Here is a 19,196-nt window from a genome sequence, read left to right as displayed (position 1 = left end):
ATAAGTATGCCTTACCCATTCAGAGGCTTTTTTTGCATTATAGACTTTACTGTTTTTTTTTCGCAGAAATGTCTGTTCTCTCTCTTTTTTTTTTTGCATATCATTTCCATGTTTTCTTTGGTACTGAATGAGAATTTTCTCTATAATCATGAGCTGTCATGGGTGGGAATAGGCTAAGCTTGGGACTGGGAGTAGATTCTGGAAGTTGGTATACAATTTCAGAAATCGTAGCTTTGCCCCTGTTGTGGCAGAACTGAGAAAATGGTAGTGAAGTCAAAAGTAGCACAGAAGACAAAAATTCAGCCACTGGACAAGGGTTGTTGTGGGGTACCACCTCCATTTGGTTGCAGTGAATAACCCTGGAGGAATTGTAGTAAGGTAAAGGGATGCAGGGAGAGATAACCAGTAACATTTCCTTCCTTTTCAAATAGCAGAGTCCATCTGCAGGGATTTTTTAAGATCTGACTTCCTCTTTAGACTTGGAGGGAATGTTGATCCAAAGTCTCAAGTGCTAGGTGAATGTCAAACAACACAACAGTAAGGGTAGGGGAGTAGAAACTTGGCAAAGAAGTAAAGCAGTAAAACACTCCTGTATTTAAGCCTTCAGTGCGGCCAATATTGATACAATTCATTTACGTTTTTCCATCTGGGAAGATCTGGAATCTTTTCCACGAAAAAGTGAATTTTGTACTGTATTCTGAAAAGGAACATAATTAAAATAAAGTTTTGGGTGTCTGTGTTTGACTGTTGATAATACTACATCCTTTTGTGATGAATAATGCATCTTTTTATTTTATTCTGTCATTACTTGTTAGATTTAGTATAGTCTGAAAGACAAAAGTAGCATACAAGATCACTGATGCCAACTTTTCATTAATGTTTTGCTGACATTCCCTGAAAGTTGGCATGATTTAACTAACTACTGACTGGTGGAAAACCTATTCTGATTGCACTAGTTGATCATCTACATTGTTTGTTTCAGTGCCCAATAATGTGGTCAGATATGGGACTTTGTATTAATGTGGCAGTGTCTTGTAGTATGTTACTGTCAACATTTTAATCTGGTAGTTAATTTGTAATGTGGGGATGTTATTCACAAAATCTGCGTTCTTACTCTGGTTTACTGTCATAAGGATGTCATCCACTGAGCCAGTATGTTTTTTTAAGCACAAGTGAACACAGAACTTGAGGTTCTTTAGTAAAGACATTGCCCCTTATCAGCGCTCTCCCCCTAAAAAAAATCAGCACCTAATCATAATACTGAAATGGGATAGCTACTCTCGTCTTAAATTATACATCTCAAGCTGTAGACATTGAAAACCGGTACAAAAGCTCTTGGAAAGTAGGAATACAGCCAGCCAAAAATGTGGACATTAATTACATATACCAAACAGCATATAACTCTTTCCACTTTCAGTAGGAAAGTGGGACATAGTCAGAAGCACGTTTAAAAAGCAGAGTGACAGAAATGATGGAAAAATGAGAGTATAAAATCTTTAGACTTTCATGAAATGTACTGCACAATTCTTCCTCACTATACATGTAGCATCAATTAGTTCCTGCCCCTTAGTGTGCCGAATTCACCAACGGTCTGCCATGTATTACCCAATCACAGAGGACTGCCAGAATGCAAGCAGAACCACCCTTCCAGACTGGACAGGCTGAGGATTGCCTTTCCTTCTCTTCCCTCATAGCCTGGTTCCTGCAGTGTCCAAGCTGTTCATCAGCCAAAGTTGCTTTATTGATATGGTTTATATTATTAGTAATCAAAATACTGGAATCTTGAATAAGTGTGTTTACATTTTCTTTTTTTTTTTTTGAAGAGGGGATTGACCAGCTTATTATGACTGGCTAGTGTAGCAAGACTGGCTACATTAAGTAAGCCATTGCCCTGGGGCAAAGCCTTGACTATAGCCCAAGAGACCTGGGTTCCATTAGTTGGCATGGACAGCTGATGCACTAGCATGGAACAGTTGGGTGGGGCGGGGCACTCATTTATGCTCACCTCACACTAGATCTCCAGCTGAGGCTGGTGGAAACATGGAGGGTATAGTCCAGACAGAGTGATCAGGACATTAGCTGAGATGCCATGGAGGCAGGATGATACACTAGCATGGCTGTGCAGATGTCACGAGTGTGTATGTGTGTGTGTGGGGGGGGGGGGGCAGGGATGGTTGGGAGTAACAGAAAAATACTCCAAGCAGCAGTATAATGCTTCACTAGGATACTGCATCTCCTTACACCTGGATGTTGGTTGGGGTTAGTATGGGAAAGGCTATTGCAAGCCCAGTAGGCCTGTGAACACGAAGATGACCTGGGGATGTTTTTTGTGTTTCACTGTTGCAGTCATCACATTTGGGTTATCCCTGCCAGGGTAGCCCTTGGCCGGCCTGAATACCAGAGGCTTAGTATTTCTGCGTCGGTTTCTATCGCTTCAGGACTGACGTCAGGTCATCAGTAATATAAAGTAAGGCAGCCGACACCATTACATCAGTGTTTCTTGCTGTGGAGCCAAAAGCAGTTCGCATGCGTGCCGGTCGGCCACTGAGTTCCATTTACCGATTTGAAGCTGAAGTCTTCTAAAGCTAAGTACCCTGTTGGGGATCATTTTTTCTTGCGTTAACAGACGTCAGAAAAAGTTAACAATTGTCTCACCTGTGGAAAGCAAATACCACACCAAGACTTTCACTCTGACTGCGTCACTTGTTTAGGCCCAGACCACGACATCCCCCACTGTCACTTCTGTGCTTTGTTCAACTCCAGAACTATCCATCGTCTGGCCCTTATTGTAGCTAGATGTTATCGCTTACAGTCCTCGAACTGGCTTCGGTAAGCCATCCGACAGCAGATCTTCCAAAAAATGTAAAGATAAAGACAGAGACAGACCGCACAGGTCTAAACCTACTGACCACGCTTTCATTAAGCTAGTAGTCGGTTCTCTGGTCCTCAGTGCTTTCGTAGCCCCTGATGCCCACTTCTGTGGATTTGCAGGCCGCTACCAAGACCCTTTCGGAGTCCGGTATGCCGCAAAACTCTTTTTCGACTAAGGATACTGTGGTCCTCTCTGCCTTGGATGGGTCCAGAGCCGCAGAGCAGGCACCGGCTTCCGAGGAAGTCCTTCGCACTACCGATTCTCGACACAAACCGACGTCTTCTTTCGCGACTACTGTTCTTTCGAAAACTACCGAGTTTCTTAGGCCCAGGGTATGAACCACACCCAAGAAATCGATGACCCAAAAGGAAAAGAGATCTGTCTCCTGTAGTTTTGTCTGAACAAGAGTCAAATGACTCTGATGCATCTGAATATGAAGACATGCAACCCCTCTCTACTTGTGAGGATTCTGATGCAGAGGATTCCATCCCTTCCGATTTTTCCTTTAGGGAAATCTTTCATACCTTAAGGGAGCATTTCCAATGTGAGAGTCAGGACTACCCTCAGTCTTTTTAAAAAGAGAATCGGGGAATTCTTAAATCTTCCACAGCATAGACCCTTGGCCATCCCCCTAGTCCTGGATGTTGTGGAGGATGTTTTCGTGGAATCCAGCTTGACTCCTGCACACAGAAAACCAGACAGGTACTATAGAATCCCTGACTCATGCAAATTTCTTTTTAAAAATCTTACTGCTGACCCTGAGATAATTTCTCAAGGGATTAAAGCAACCTCTGCTAAGAATCCCAACCCCTCAGATAGGGATTCCCGAGCACTAGACAGATGAGTTAAAAAAGTATACACCTCAGCTACTCCTGCTGTCAGGGCACTAAATTGTCAGTTCCATATGCAAAAATTTCAGCAACATATCCTGTCTGTCTGAAATGTCTTCTTTTCCTGCTCGTGCACAATCTAAAGAGTTACAAGAGTTAATGCATTCTGCAAGTCAAGTAACTAAACACACCTTGCACTGTGGTTTTGACACCCTAGAAGCTTCTTGCAGGCAGCAGTCACCGGATATGTCATTAGAAAGCATGCATGGCTTAAGGAACAGCCCTTGCCAGACCATGTCAAACCTAAATTGTTGGATCCCCTCTTGCACAAAGACAACTTATTTGGCACTAAGGCAGAAGAGGTCTTGAAAAAGATGGAAGAAAAAGCAAAATCTATGCAGACAATTAAGGATTTCTTACAGGTCCAGCAACTCAGGTTCAGGAGGCTTTGTCCCACCAAGCACTGGTCCTTTTCTGCTCCCACTAAGCCAGTCCAGCCCAGACCCCCCCCCCCCCCCAGACAGCAGCCACAGGAAATGCAGAGATCTAAGCAGTGGACTACTTCCACTTCAAAACCAGGGAGTTCTAAGCCACCCCCTTATTTTAAGAACTCACAATGACTCACCTCCCCCACCCCCTCCCTCTGCCCACCTTCACTTACCCCTAGGAGGAAAACTCTCCTTTCACGCAAGCACCTAGGCCACCATTACCAGCGACCGCTGGGTTCTCAACATAGGGTCCCAGTGATACAAATTTTCTTTCTACACTCTTCGTACCCCAAAAGGGTTCCCAGATCTGCCTCCAAACCAGTGGGCAGAGGCACAAAAGCAAGTCCTTTCTCTGCTCCCTGTGAGGGCAGTAGAGCATGTTCCTGCAGAACAGAGAGGCCAAGGTTTCTACTCCAGACTTTTTCTGGTACCCAGAAAAGAGGGCACCTGGCACCCCATCCTCGATCTATCCATCCTAAACACCTTCCTGGTGATCCCAAAATACAAAATACTCACCCTCCAGCAGCTGCTGCCCATGCTGTCCAAGGATACTTGGCTAGCCACCCTAGATATAAAAGAGGCCTACCTCCATATTCCTATCAGGGAATCATGCAGGAAATATATCCATTTCAGGGCAGGATCTCAACACTTTCAGTTCTCTGTGCTTCCCTTTGACTTATCTACTGCTCCCAGAGTTTTCACAAAATGTCTGGCTCTGGCCATTGCCTTTTGCAGACAAAGGAATATCCAGATTTACCCATACTTAGATGACTGCCTAATTCAGGCAGCCAGCCAGGAAAAGCTGCTCAAACACCTGGCCTTTGTAAAGTCCCTACTAACATGTCCTTCAAGGATGCATCTGCAGTCCTAACATATGGGTTGTCCTGCCTCAGGCAGCCCTTCGGTCGGCCGGATTCCAAAGTCTGGGTCTGGCCTCGGCTGATGTCGCACTTCACCCGACATCATAGCTGCTGTCAGTTGGGTATAAAGGCATCAGCCGACGCCATTTTCCTCAGTCTTTCTTGCCGCGTGGCGCCCGAAGCAGAAGCTGTTCGCAAGTGCCGGTCGGTCAGAACCAGAGATTACTACTACCGAAGACTTCTAAAAAGCTAAGTACCCCGTTGGGGACTCTTTCTTGCCTCAGCCGATGTCAGAAAAAGTGAATAACTGTTTAACTTGTGGGAAACAAATACCTCATAAGGATTTCCACTCTTACTGCCTTCCTTGCTTAGGCCCAGACCACGACGTAGCAGCTTGTCTAGCCTGTGCTTCCTTCAACCGACGGACACTTAGACGTCGGTCGGAGTTTGCAGAGGAGTTTTTCGGCCCCGCTTTTGCTTACAACATGCCGTCGGAGACACCGACTTCACAATTACCTAAAAAGCGTAAGGAAAAAGACCGACACTCGCGGTCCGCGGTTTCGGCCGAAACCGCGGTTAAGCCAACCGCGAGTGTCTCGGTTTCGGCTGAAACCGAGTCCTCGGTTCTTCCTTCGGCCGAAAGCATGCCTCCTACAACCGAGGCCTCCTCCAGCATGGCTGAATCTGCTACTGAATTTCCACCTGCTGTTGCAGGTTCTCAGGATTTATCAGATACTATTCCCTTAGACATATCTACTCCTGCACGTGGAGCTGCTAGGCCCCCTGCATCCATGTCTATTAAGGCTTTTTCTAGGGCTAAAGCAGCTAAATCTTCTGAGGCCTTGCCTGCTAAAACCCCCTCACACAGGCCTAGCTCTAGTACCCAAATGCTTAGTCTGGCAGAGGATCTCATTTCTTTGATCAGGGGATCCCAACCTCACCCTGACAGGGCCTCTCATCCCCCTCCAGAGAAGAGGCCTAGAGCAGAGCCCCCTGAGCCAGTTTCTACAGATTATTCCTCTGATTATTCAGAAAACTCAAATCCTCCAGAAGGCCCTTATTCTCCATATGAGGACTCTGACGCAGAAGACTCCATTCCTTCTGCCTCTCCTCCTGAGGAATTTTCTTTTGGGGAAACCTTGCATGCTATGAGAGAACAATTTCAATGGCAGGGCCAGGATTTTTCAGATTCTAGGAAAAGGCTTAGGACCTTTTTACATTTGCCACAGCATAGGCCTTTAGCCATTCCTCCAGTACTTACAGTTGTGGATGATGCATTTAATGATGCTTGTACTGCCCCTGACTCTCTTCCCCCGGCCCCTGCTAAGCCCGACAGGTACTACAGGGTCCCGGACACACATTATCACTTGTATAAGGCTCCTATTGCAGATCCTGAAACTATTTCACAGGGCCCCAAAGCTGTAGCAGCTGCCTCTGCCAAAAACCCTCTCCCCTCTGAAAGAGAATCTAGGGCATTAGAGAGATGGGGTAAAAAAGTTTATACTTCTGCTACTCTTTCGGCTAGGGCCTTAAACTGTCAATTCCACATGATTCAGTATCAGGAATTTTTGTTAGATCAGCTAACTAAAAAACTGTCCTCTCCTGAACCTATAGACCGTAAGTCCCTTCAGGATTTGGTACATAACACTCAGCAGGTCAGTAATCATTCCTTAAAATGTGGCTATGATGCACTGGAGGCTTCCTTTAGATCAGCTATGACTGGTACAGTGATCAGAAGGCATGCATGGTTAAAAGAGCAATCTTTACCAGACCACGTAAAGTCAAAGCTCCTAGATGCTCCCATGGAAAAACACAGTTTGTTTGGCTCCCCTGCACAGCAAGTGTTAAAGAAGGTGGAAGAAAAAGCAAAATCTGTCCAAACAGTCAAGGATTTCTTACAGGTCCAGCCTCAGAGGTTTAGTAGGAATTGGCCTTCGAAGAATTGGTCCTTTCCAGACACCACCAGAGCACAGAGAGGCAGAAATAGGCGCCCAAGAGGCAGAGGTCAGTCCACAGGTGCCTACAGGGGACGTCAGTGGCAGCCTAACAACCAGAGACGTACTGCCACAGATCCAGCCACTACCACTTCCACAGGACAATCACAGTGACTTGGCTCTGATACCGCCTACCAGGGAACAACTAGAAGCACCCTTAGGCGGAAAGCTAGCCTTATTTTCAGTAAACTGGCATTACATTACAGGAGACAAATGGATTTTATAGACAATAGACAAAGGTTACAGGTTTCACTTCCATACTCTACCAAGGAAGAGAGGAATGCCAAACCTACCACCAAACCAAAAAACAAACGCTCTAGAACAAATCGACCACTTACTAAGGATGAGAGCTATAGAAAAGGTACCGTCTATGGAACAAGGACAAGGATTTTATTCCAGACTTTTCCTGGTACCAAGAAAGGAAAACCAATGGAGACCTATTCTAGACCTGTCCGCTCTGAACACATATCTCATTGTTCCAAAATTCAAGATGCTGACCCTACAGCAACTTCTTCCCATGCTGGGCAAGGAGTCTTGGCTGGTGACTCTAGATCTCAAGGAGGCATACCTGCACGTCCCCATACGACCAAATTGCAGAAGATACCTCAGATTTCTTGCAGGATCAGAGCATTATCAATTCTCAGCATTGCCTTTTGGCTTATCTACTGCCCAGAGTATTCACGAAATGCCTGGCATCAGTAATTGCTCATTGCAGGCTTCAGGGAATTCAAATTTATCCATACCTGGACAACTGCCTGTTACAAGCGGACAACAAAAACAAATTAACAAAAGATTTGAGAAAGGTTATTCACCTATTGCAAGCCCTGGGATACACAGTTAACATAAAAAAGTCAAGGCTGATACCATCCCAAAGGATAACTTTCTTGGGTGCGGAACTGGACACATCAAACCAAATGGCATTCCTCACAGCAGAAAAGCAAAAGCAACTACCACTCTATTTCATGGCATTAACAACGCAGAACCAGCTTACAGCAAGGAAAATCCTGCAAGCCCTGGGTTACATGGCATCCTGCATAATATTGATTCCACTTGCCAGACTACATATGAGGAAGTTGCAATGGTACCTAAGGAATTTATGGTCTCAGCACAAGCACAGCCTAGAAGCCAAAATTCCAATAATTCCATGCCTGAAGCAAGAATTCCAGTGGTGGGGGGCACACATAGTGGACAAGTGCATACAAGGCTTATGGACACAAGACCAGCCGAACCTACACATAAATCAAAAAGAGATGCTGGCAGTAAAACAGGCAATTCAGACATTCAGACCGTTTCTACAACAAGGTCATCTGCTGATAAGGACGGACAACACCACAGTTATGTGGTATATCAACAAACAGGGAGGCACACATTCATATCCTCTATGCCGGATGGCAATGGACCTCTGGAATGTGGCCCTGAACCTCAACATTCAGCTCCAGGCAATATTTGTGCCAGGAAAAGAAAATATACTAGCAGACATCTTAAGCAGAACTACCACGGATGCCCACGAATGGATGCTGCATCCAGACATCTTCAAATCCATTACAAAGAAATGGGGACTACCAGAAATAGACCTGTTCGCATCCCCACACAACCACCAATTGAGAAAATTCTGCATAAGGACATACCACCCACTTGCTTGGAAGGTGGACTCCCTTTCCTTCAGTTGGGAAAACCTGACAGCATATGCATTCCCACCTCTTCCTTTGATGCACAAAGTGCTACTGAAGATCAAAGAAGATCACCCAAGGATCATCCTGATAGCTCCAGACTGGCCGAGGCAGCATTGGTACCCGCTACTGAGGAGTATGTCTCGGGAACACGCATGGCCTCTACCTCTAGTTCCTTTACTGCTAACACAGAACAACTTCAAAATCCTGCATCCAAACTTGAAAACACTGCAGCTAGCTGCTTGGAACATTACATAAAACAAAATAACCCAGATTTATCTCAAAGGGTTAAAGACATTATCCTGGAGGCTCGCAGACCCTCCACTAGGAAAACTTATTCAGCAAAATGGAAAAGATACCTCATTTGGAGTGCAGCAAAAGGAGAAAATGTATCATTGGCAAACATAGCTAACATCCTGGAATATTTAGCAGAGCTTTTCCACAATGGCCTGTCTTACTCCTCCATTAAGATTCATGCATCAGCAATTTCAGCAGAATACAACATGGATCCTCCAGTCTTCTCCCATCCTCTACTCAGGCAGTTTCTGAGAGGAAATAAAAATGTAAAGCCTCCAAGGAAGCCACCTTTGCCTACATGGGACCTGAACTTTGTGTTAGAAAAGTTAACACTTCCCCCTTTTGAACCAGCAGCAACAGCAGAATTACAGTTCTTATCTTGGAAAACTGCTTTCCTGCTTGCAATCACTTCAGCAAGAAGGGTTTCTGAATTACAGGCATTAATGGCAGTACAGCCCTTCCTTATCTTCCATCAGGATAGAGTGTCCTTGAGAACTAATCCTACTTTTATGCCAAAGGTGGTCTCCAGGGTATCATTAAACCAAGCAATCCACCTACCAACATTCTTCCCCAACCCACAGAACAGGGGGGAAAGACTACTGCATACTTTGGATGTGCACAGGCAGTTGCGCTACTACCTGGACAGAACCAAGAACAATAGAAAAACTGACCAGCTTCTGGTAACATATGCAACAGGAATGGAAGGAAAAGCAATTTCAAAACAGACAATCTCAAAATGGATAGGAAATTGCATTAGATTTTGTTACTCTTTGTTACTCTTTTCATGGAAAGACAACTCCAGAAAACATCAGACCTCACTCCACAAGGGCTACAGCCACTACTACAGCTTTTTTACGAGGAGTGGCTACCAAAGACATTTTAGAGGCTGCTACTTGGAGCTCCGTGCATACATTTGCCAAGCATTATAATCTTCCTTTATACTCCAGATCCCGAGCAGGTTTTGCCACTGCTGTTTTGCAAGGGATCTTAACTACACCATAATCTTCTTAGTGCCTCCTCCCCCAGTTTCGCTATGGTATTCTACCCATATGTTAGGACTGCAGATGCATCCTTGAAGGACATAGTACAGTTTTGTACCTACCATAAATGTAGATGTCCGAGAGGTATGCATCTGCAGTCAGGATTACCCACCCTCCTTCCCCTCTGTGGTACTCCTAGGGTATTTGCCCATCTTGTAGCTAGCTGGGGGAATCTATTATGGTGTATTTGTTTGTATGTACATGTTTATTTTTATTTGCTCTCTACTGTTTGGAATCATTTGCATTTATCCAAATTTAGCCTTAGAGGGCACCTGGCATCTGGGGCAAGAAACACTGAGGAAAATGGCGTCGGCTGATGCCTTTATGCCCAATTGACAGCAGCTATGACGTCGGGTGAAGTGCGACATCAGCCGAGGCCAGACCCAGACTTTGGAATACGGCCGACCGAAGGGCTGCCTGAGGCAGGACAACCCATATGTTAGGACTGCAGATGCATACCTCTCGGACATCTACATTTATGGTAGGTACAAAACTGTACTTTCCCTAGGGTGCACAATCAACAAAAAGAAATCCAAACAGGTGCTCACCCAAATGATTATATTCATGGGAGCAAGCCTGGACACAGCATCCCAGATGGCATTCCTTACACCAGAAAAGCAAAATTTCCTGACAGCCTACTTCTCTACTAGCCACCAGACCCCAGCTATCTGCAAGGAAGATCCTGCAAGCTCTGGGGTTCATGGCATCTTGCATACTACTCATTCCATATGCCAGACTGCTTATGAGGAAACTTCATTGGTACCTAAAAAGCCTTTGGTGTCAACACTCTCAAGACCTGGAGACATACCTATAATTACTTGCCTCAGAAAAGATTTTCTTTGGTGGGCAACAGCATGCTCCCACAAGGGACTAACTTTCTCACCACCACCACCCCCCCCCCCCGCCACCCAGAGCCTCACCACAGATGCATAAGACTATGCCTGGGGTGCACACCTGGACTGCAGGTGCATACAGGGCCAATGGAGCCCAGTGCAAATCCCTCTGCACATCAGCCAAAAAGAGATGATGGCTGTCCAGCACACCTTGATAGCTTTCAAGCCCCTTCTCTCCCCAGGGGTTCTCCTGATCAAAACAGACAACACCAATGCAATGTGATATATCAACAAGCAGGGAGGAACTCACTCCTACCCTCTATGCAGGCTGGCCATGACCCTTTGGCACACAGCATCTGCCATGCAGTTCCACCTGTTAGCACAATTCTTAGCAGGTTCTCTCAACTCTCTGGCAGACCAATTAAGCAGAAATCTTCTGGACCCACACGAGTGGCAGCTCAACAGAAGAACCTTCATCTTAATAACTCAGAAATGGGGCGTCCCTAAGGTCGACCTCTTTGCCTCCCACCAACCATCAGCTCAGCAAATTCTGCACCAGGGAGCATCACTGCATGGCTTGGAAAGTGGATGTTCTGTTCTTCCCCTGGGTCACGCTATCTGTCTATGCCTTTCCTCTACTACCGCTCATCCCCAGGGTACTGCTCAAAATAAAGGTGGAAAACCCAAGGACAATTCTTATAGCTCCAGACTGGCCTCACCAGCACTGGTAACCCTTGCTGCACAGCCTGTCCCCACCGCCACCATGGCATCTTCCTCAGATTCCAAACCTCCTGGCCCAGAGGGAAGGGGAATTCATCCATCTTCAATTGCAAACACTCATTTTGGCAGCTTGGCTTATTCCCTAACCCCCGATCAATCTGCCAACCTCAGTAAACAGGTTCTAGATGTTATACATGAGGCCAGATGCCCTAACACTAGCAAGTCTTATGCTGACAAATGGAAAAGGTTCTGCACCTGGATTCAGGCTAAGGGAGCCAATACGACACAGCCCTCCCCCCCCTCATCCTGAATTACTTAGCTGACCTACTAGACAGTGGCCTCTCTTTTTCCTCTATTAAAATTCATGCCTCTGCTATCTCTGCTCATTTTCCCACTGAGCAGCTCCATTTCTCACACCCCTTGATCAAACAGTTCCTAAGAGGAGCTAGTAACTTGAGGCCACCCAGTGTGGGACCTTAACTTTGTGTTGGAAAAGCTCACCCAGTCCCCAATCAAACCAGCTTCTTCTGCAGAGCTAAAATTTCTCCCCTGGAAGACACCTTTCCTTCTGGCCATCACTTCAGCCAGAAGAGTCTCCGAGCTGCAAGCACTCATGGCTGTGGAACCCTTCATCATCTTTCATGCTGTCAGGGTATCCCTCAGGACTAACCCATCCTTCATGCCCACGTTGGTGTCCAGTGTGGCTCTCAACCAATCCATTAATTTGCCCACTTTTTTTCCTAATCCTCAGAACAAGGGGAAAAGTATCCTGCACTCTCTAGATGTGCACAGACACCTCAGATTCTATCTAAACAGGGCTAAATCCTTCAGAAAGTCTGATAATTTGCTGGTTAGCTTTGCTACAGGGGCAGAAAGCAAAGCCATCTCTAAACAAACCATTTCCAAGTGGATAGCACACTGCATCCATTTCTGCTACAAACAACACGGAAAGCCTCCCCCTAAGGGGGTAAGGACTCACTCCACCAGAGCAGTCTCCATTTCTGCAGCATTCCTCAGAGGGGTCGCCACCAGGGACATCCTGGAGGCTGCCACCTGGACATCTGTTCACACTTTTACCAAACATTACCACCTGCCTCTCTTCTCCAAATCCAGGGCAGGGTTTGCCTCTGCAGTCTTGCAGGGCATCCCAGCCAGCCTCTAGATGTCCTTCGTTTTTCACTGTTGCAGTCATTACATTTGGGTTATCTGCTTGCAGGTAGCCCTCAGTCGGCCTGATTAACAAAGTCTTGGGTCCTGCGTCCCTTCTTACATGACGTCAGGTCGTCAGGGGTATAAAACATGCAGCCGATGCCATTACATCCGTCTTTCTTGCTGTGCGGTGCCTGAAGCAGAAGCAGTTCTCAAGTGCCGGTCGGCCGACTCCTGAAATTTTCATTTTCGAGTTTCAGAACAGAAGTCTTCAACTAAAGCTAAGTACCATGCTGGGGAAACTTTTTTCTTGCTCCTTACCGATGTCAGTAAAAGTTAATAATTGCATTACTTGTCGAAAGCAAATTCCTCATAAAGATTTTCATTCGTACTGTATTCCCTGCCTAGGCCCTGACCACAACGTACCTTGCTGTCGGTTTTGTGCTTTATTTAATCAGCACAATATCCGTCATCGGTATATTTCCGCCTCTAAATATTTTGGTTCTCGGTTCAGTTATCCAGAAATGTCATCGGTTAGCCATCTGACTACCGGGATTCCGAAAAATCACAAAGATAAAGATAGAGACAGGCCGCCAAGGTCCAAAACTGCAGATGACGCTTCTCCTAAGCCATTTGCCAGTTCTCCGGTACTCAGTGAGGTGCTTTCGCAGCCCCTGATACCCACTACTTCTGATTCTCAGGCCTCTACTGAGACCCATCCGGAGTCTGGTATGCCACGCTATGATTCAACTATGGAACCCGTGGATGTCTCTACCTTGGATGGGTCCGGAGCCGCTGTGCAAGCACCGGCTTCTGAAGGTGTATTCAGGCCTATGGACTTGCATATTAAATCAATGCCTCCTTCTTTACTTAGGCCTAAATATTGGTCCATGTCTAAAAAAACGACGCTCAGGCCTCTGTGCCTAAAAAACAAATGATAAGAATGGCTGAAGATCTAATAACTCTAATCAGGGGTAGCCAACCCCCTCTTCTAAGAGGCCTAGGACTGAAGTTGATTATGAATCTTCTGATCAGGATTATGTTTTTTCTGATTCTTCTGATGATCTGGATTTGCCCTTACCTACTTATGAAGATTCTGATGCAGAGGACTCTATTCCCTCTGTTTCCACTCCTGAGGATTTTTCTTTTGGGGGAACCTTACATAGTCTAAGGGAGCATTTCCACTGGGAAAGCCAGGATTTTTCAGATTCAAAAAAGAGGCTTAGGGATTTCCTTCCCCTACCTCAGCATAGGCCTTTAGCTATTCCTCCTGTACTAGACATTGTTGATGATGCTTTTTCGGAATCTAGTTTGGCCCCTGATTCCCTGCCTCCTGCTCCCAAAAAACCTGACAAATACTACAGTGTCCCCGAGTCCCACACGTTCCTTTTCAAAAATCCTATTGCAGATCCAGAGACTATTTCACAGGGGCCCAAGGGCATTAAGGCTTCTACTGCTAAAAATCCTATCCCTTCTGATAGAGACTCCAGGGCACTGGATAGATGGGGTAAAAAGGTTTACACTTCTGCAACCTTGGCCATTAGGGCTTTAAACTGCCAGTTTCATATGTTAAAGTATCAGCAACATGTTACTGGACTGCTTAAACAGAAAATGATGTTGATTCCTGACTGTGTGGAAAATAAAGAATGCATTCTGCCGAACAAGTTGGAAAACATACTTTGCAATGTAGTTTTGATTCATTAGAGGTGTCTTGCAGGGCTGCTGTTACTGGGTCTGTACTCAGAAGGAATGCTTGGCTTAAGGAGCAATCTTTGCCTGATCATGTTAAAGCTAAATTGTTGGATGCTCCTTTAAATCAGGACCACCTGTTTGGCAACAAGGCTGAGGAAGTTCTTAAAAAGATGGAAGATAAAGCTAAATCTATGCAAACTGTTAAAGATTTTTTACAAGTTCAGCCTTCTAGATTTAGTAGGCACTGGCCCTCTAAGAATTGGTCCTGTCCAGCCCCTTCCAGGTTTTCTCAAGCCAAACCCAGGCACAACAAAAACCCCAGGTTTCAGTCCCAGGGGACTCACAGAACTAAGCAGTGGGGGCCTCCACTTCCAAATCTGGGAATAATAAGACTCCCCCCTATGGTAAACTGTCTCAATGACTTCCTTATAAAATTTCCAAGCACTTATCAACTGACTGCCCCTTTAGAGGGAAAGATTGCTCTTCATGCAAAGAACTGGGAATTCATTACCCAGGACAAATGAGTTTTAAATATAGTGTCCCAGGGATAAAGATTTCACTTCCACACGTTGCCAACACCCAGTGGGTGGCCGGACCTACCACCATATCAGTGGGCAGAGGCCCAAAAACAAGTACTTTCTCTCTTAAGCATGGGGGCTATTCAGCTGGTACCAGAAGAGGAAAAGTGACAAGGTTTCTACTCAAGACTTTTTCTGGTACCCAGAAAAGATAATTCATGGTGTCCTATCCTGGACCTGTCTACTCTAAACACCTTTTTGGAGATTCCAAAATTCAAGATGCTGACTCTTCACCAATTACTTCCTATGCTAGGCAAAGATGCCTGGTTGGCAACACTAGATTTAAAAGAAGCATACCTGCACATCCCAATCAGGGAATCTTGCAGAAGATACCTACGCTTCAAAGCTGACTACATGCACTATCAGTTCTCTGCACTGCCCTTTGGCTTATCTACTGCGTCCAAGGTATTCACAAAGTGTCTAGCTCCAGTTATTGCATTTTGCAGGCAAAGAAATATTTAAATATACCCATACCTGGACTATTGTCTAATTCAGGCAGAAAGCAAAGTCAGGACATACTTTTGAATCATCTGGCTTTGGAAAAAGGGTTCTAACCTGCTTGAGGTACACCATAAATAAAATGAAATCACACCTGTTACCCTGTCAACAAATTATATTCCTGGGAGCAAGCTTGAATACAACTTCCCAGATGGCTTACCTCAGGCCAATAAAGCAAATTCATTTGACAACCTACTTCAAACAAGTGGCCACAAAAACCCTGCTATCTGCAAGACAAATACTGCAAGCCTTTGGGGTTCATGGCCTCCTGCATTCTTCTAATTCCATATGCAAGACTGCATATGAGGAAACTACAGTGGTATCTAAAAAGCCTATGGTGTCAACATTCTCAAGACCTAGAAACAATGATTCCTATCATACCTTGCCTATGCCTAGAGTTCTTTTGGTGGGCAAAGGCCTGCCACCAAAACAAGGGACTACCTTTCACACCACCCCCTGCCACCCAAACCCTAACAACAGATGCATCAGACTATGCATGGGGGGGGGCTCACCTGGCAGGGAGGTACATTCAGGGCAAATGGGACCCAAGTCAAATGCACCTGCATATCAATCAAAAAGAAATGTTAGCTGTGCAGAATGCTCTGACAGCCTTCAGGGACCACATTCCTCCAGGACAACTAATGGTAAAGACAGACAACACCACTGTTATGTGGTACATAGATAAGCAGGGGGGTGCACATTCTTACCCCCTCTGCAGACTAGCCATGGCATTGTGGAACACAGACTTGAGCTACAAGCTCAATTCTTGCCAGGAAAATTAAATACACTGGCAGACGAACTAAGCAGAAACCTCATGGACCCACACGAGTGGAAACTGGATTTTCAACATGTTGACAACCAGATGGGGGAGCCCAGATATAGACCTGTTTGCATCTCCCCAGAACCACTAATTGGACAAATTTTGCTCAAGGACTCCCCACAAACAAGCCTGGAAAGTGGACGCTTTGTCCTTCAACTGGAAAAACCTATCAGTCTATGCCTTCCCCCTTCTGCCTCTGCTGTCCAAAGTACTACTGAAAATCAAACAGGACAAACCAAGGATTATTTTGATTGCTCCAGACTGGCCACGCCAACACTGGTACCCCCTCCTGCGCAGTGTGTCAGTTATCTCCATGGCACCTGCCTCAGACTCCTTCCCTGCTGTCTCAGCAGGAGAACCAGATTCTGCACCCTCAGCTTCTAACACTGAAACTTGCAGCCCGGCTAATTACTTAATCTCTCCTTTACCATCCCTCAGCAAACCTGTGATGGATATAATTTTAGAGGCAAGGAGGCCTAGTACTAGAAAATCTTATGCTGAAAAATGGAAAAGATTCTGTGCCTAGAACCAATCTCAAGGGGTGAGCACAGCAGCTCCCAATTTACCTCAGATTTTACAATCCTTAACTGAGATGCTTCACAAGGGCCTGTCTTTTTCCTCCATTAAAATCCACGCCTAACACAGAACCTCCCCTCTTCTCTCATCCACTGCTCAAGCAGTTCCTCAGAGGGGCCAAAAATTTGAGACCACCCAGGAGAGCTCCAACCCCAGTCTAGGACCTTAACTTTGTCTTGGAGATACTCACTCTACCTCCTTTCCAGCTAGCTGCTACTGCAGACTTAAAATTTCTTTCTTGGAAAACAGCTTTCCTTTTAGCAATCACTTCAGCTAGAAGGGTATCTGAATTACAAGCCCTTATGGCAGTGGAGCCTTTCATCATCTTTCATGCGGACAGGGTGTCCCTCAGAACCAATCCATCCTTCATGCCCAAGGTGGTATCCAGTGTGGCTCTTAATCAGTCCATTCATTTGCCAACCTTTTTTTCCCAATCCACAGAATAAAGGGGAACGGATACTGCATTCCTTAGATCTGCACAGACAACTTAGATTCTACTTGGACAGGACTAAATCTCAAAGGAAATCTGAACAACTGCTGGTGGCATTTGCTGCAGGGGCACAGGGAAAGGCTATTTCAAAGTAAACCATTTCTGAATGGATAAGCCATTGCATTCGTTTCTGCTATAAGCACCATGGAAAACCTATCCCCCAGGGGATCAGACCTTACTCCACCAGGGCTGCATCTACCTCCACAGGCTTTCTCAGAGGTGTCCCTACCAGGGACATCCTAGAAGCTGCTACCTGGAGTTCTGTACATACTTTCACCAAGCATTATTATTTGCCAATTCTCTCTAAATCCAGAGCTGTCTTTGCCACTGCAGTCTTGCAGGGCCTTATAGTTGGCCCTAATGCTATCTAAATTCCTCCTCCCAACCATAGCTTTGGGAATCTACCCAAATATAATGACTGCAACAGTGAAACATGAAGAACATAGTACGGTTGTGTACACTTACCATAAATGTAGATGTTCGAGTGTATTCACTGTTGCAGTCCTGGTTACCTTCCCTCCAACCCCCTAACTTCTTTTGGCTATACCTCTACTTTCCTTTACTATACTTAAAAGCCTTTGTGGTGTATTTGCTTTTTTGTTGGATTTGTACTTTTATATTTAATTGCTTCCCATTAGGGGGGCACCTGACATCTGGGGCAAGAAAAAGTGATGTAATGGCGTCGGCTACATGTTTTATACCCCTGACGACCTGACGTCATGGAAGAAGGGACAGCAACAAATGCAGGACCCAAGACTTTGTTAATCAGGCCGACTGAGGGCTACTGCAAGCAGATAACCCAAATGTAATGACTGCAGTAGTGAATACATGACTGCAGTAGTGAATACACTCAAACATCTACATTTATGGTAAGTGTACACAACTGTACTTTTCCTTGACCGCCTCCACCCATTTTCTTAGCTTTGAGAATCAACCCAAATGTGGTAACTGCAACAGTGAAACATGAAGAACATAGTACAGTTGTGTACACTTACCATAAATGTAGATGTACGAGTGTATTCTCTTTCCTTACAAGGGACATATTGGTATTTACTTTCTACTGATGGGGTTCTTCCACCAGAACCTGGCTTTTACTTGGTGGCTTCTGACAGGTTAGGGCAAGAAAAACCGATGTAATGACGTCAGCTGCCTTACTTTATACTACTGACGACCTAATGTCAGTCCTGAAGCGACAGCAACCAACGCAGAAATACTAAGCCTCTGGTATTCGGTCAGGCCGAGGGCTACCCTGCCAGGGATAACCCAAATGTGATGACTGCAACAGTGAATACACTCGAACATCTACATTTATGGTAAGTGTACACAACTGTACTATCTAGCTGCAGAAGCAAAAAAAAAAACTAGCTACATTATAAAGTGCCATGATTAGTAGCGCTATGTTTGGAGATTAATTTATGGAACTTGCATTAAAGAATACTCACATTCCACCAGATGCTGTAAGAAAAAATATTTATTTTTCAGTTTAATTTTAGAAGCTTATTCTTGTAAATATTGTTTTGATTTTCACTGAGAAGGGAACTATGTCACTATCAGCAGAGATCTTCTGTCTTATGCTCCTGTGATGTTCATCGTGTTTCACTGTTGCAGTCCTAACCAATGGGTTGTCCGGCTCCCGGTAGCCCTCGATTGGCCAGAATACCAAAGGTAAGTAAAAATGACGTTGGCTGTCGTCAGTTGTAAAGGACATCAGGGCGTCCGATACAAAAGGAGGCAGCCAATGTCACTTCCTCAGTCTTACTTGCCGCAGATTCCGAAGCAGAAGCATTTC

The 19,196-nt window shown here is 45.3% G+C and overlaps 1 protein-coding gene across 3 annotated transcripts in view; it reads left to right on the top strand.

The window, feature by feature from the left end:
- Positions 1-19,196, top strand: part of CCDC85C (coiled-coil domain containing 85C) — a 967,849-nt gene that overhangs the window by 557,670 nt on the left and 390,983 nt on the right. The window lies entirely within an intron of this gene.

This window comes from Protopterus annectens, chromosome 6.part0 (assembly GCF_019279795.1).
Source record: "Protopterus annectens isolate FY-2018-M chromosome 6.part0, PAN1.0, whole genome shotgun sequence".
Taxonomy (NCBI): Eukaryota; Metazoa; Chordata; order Ceratodontiformes; family Protopteridae; genus Protopterus; species Protopterus annectens.
This window is presented reverse-complemented; position numbering and strand designations above follow the sequence as displayed.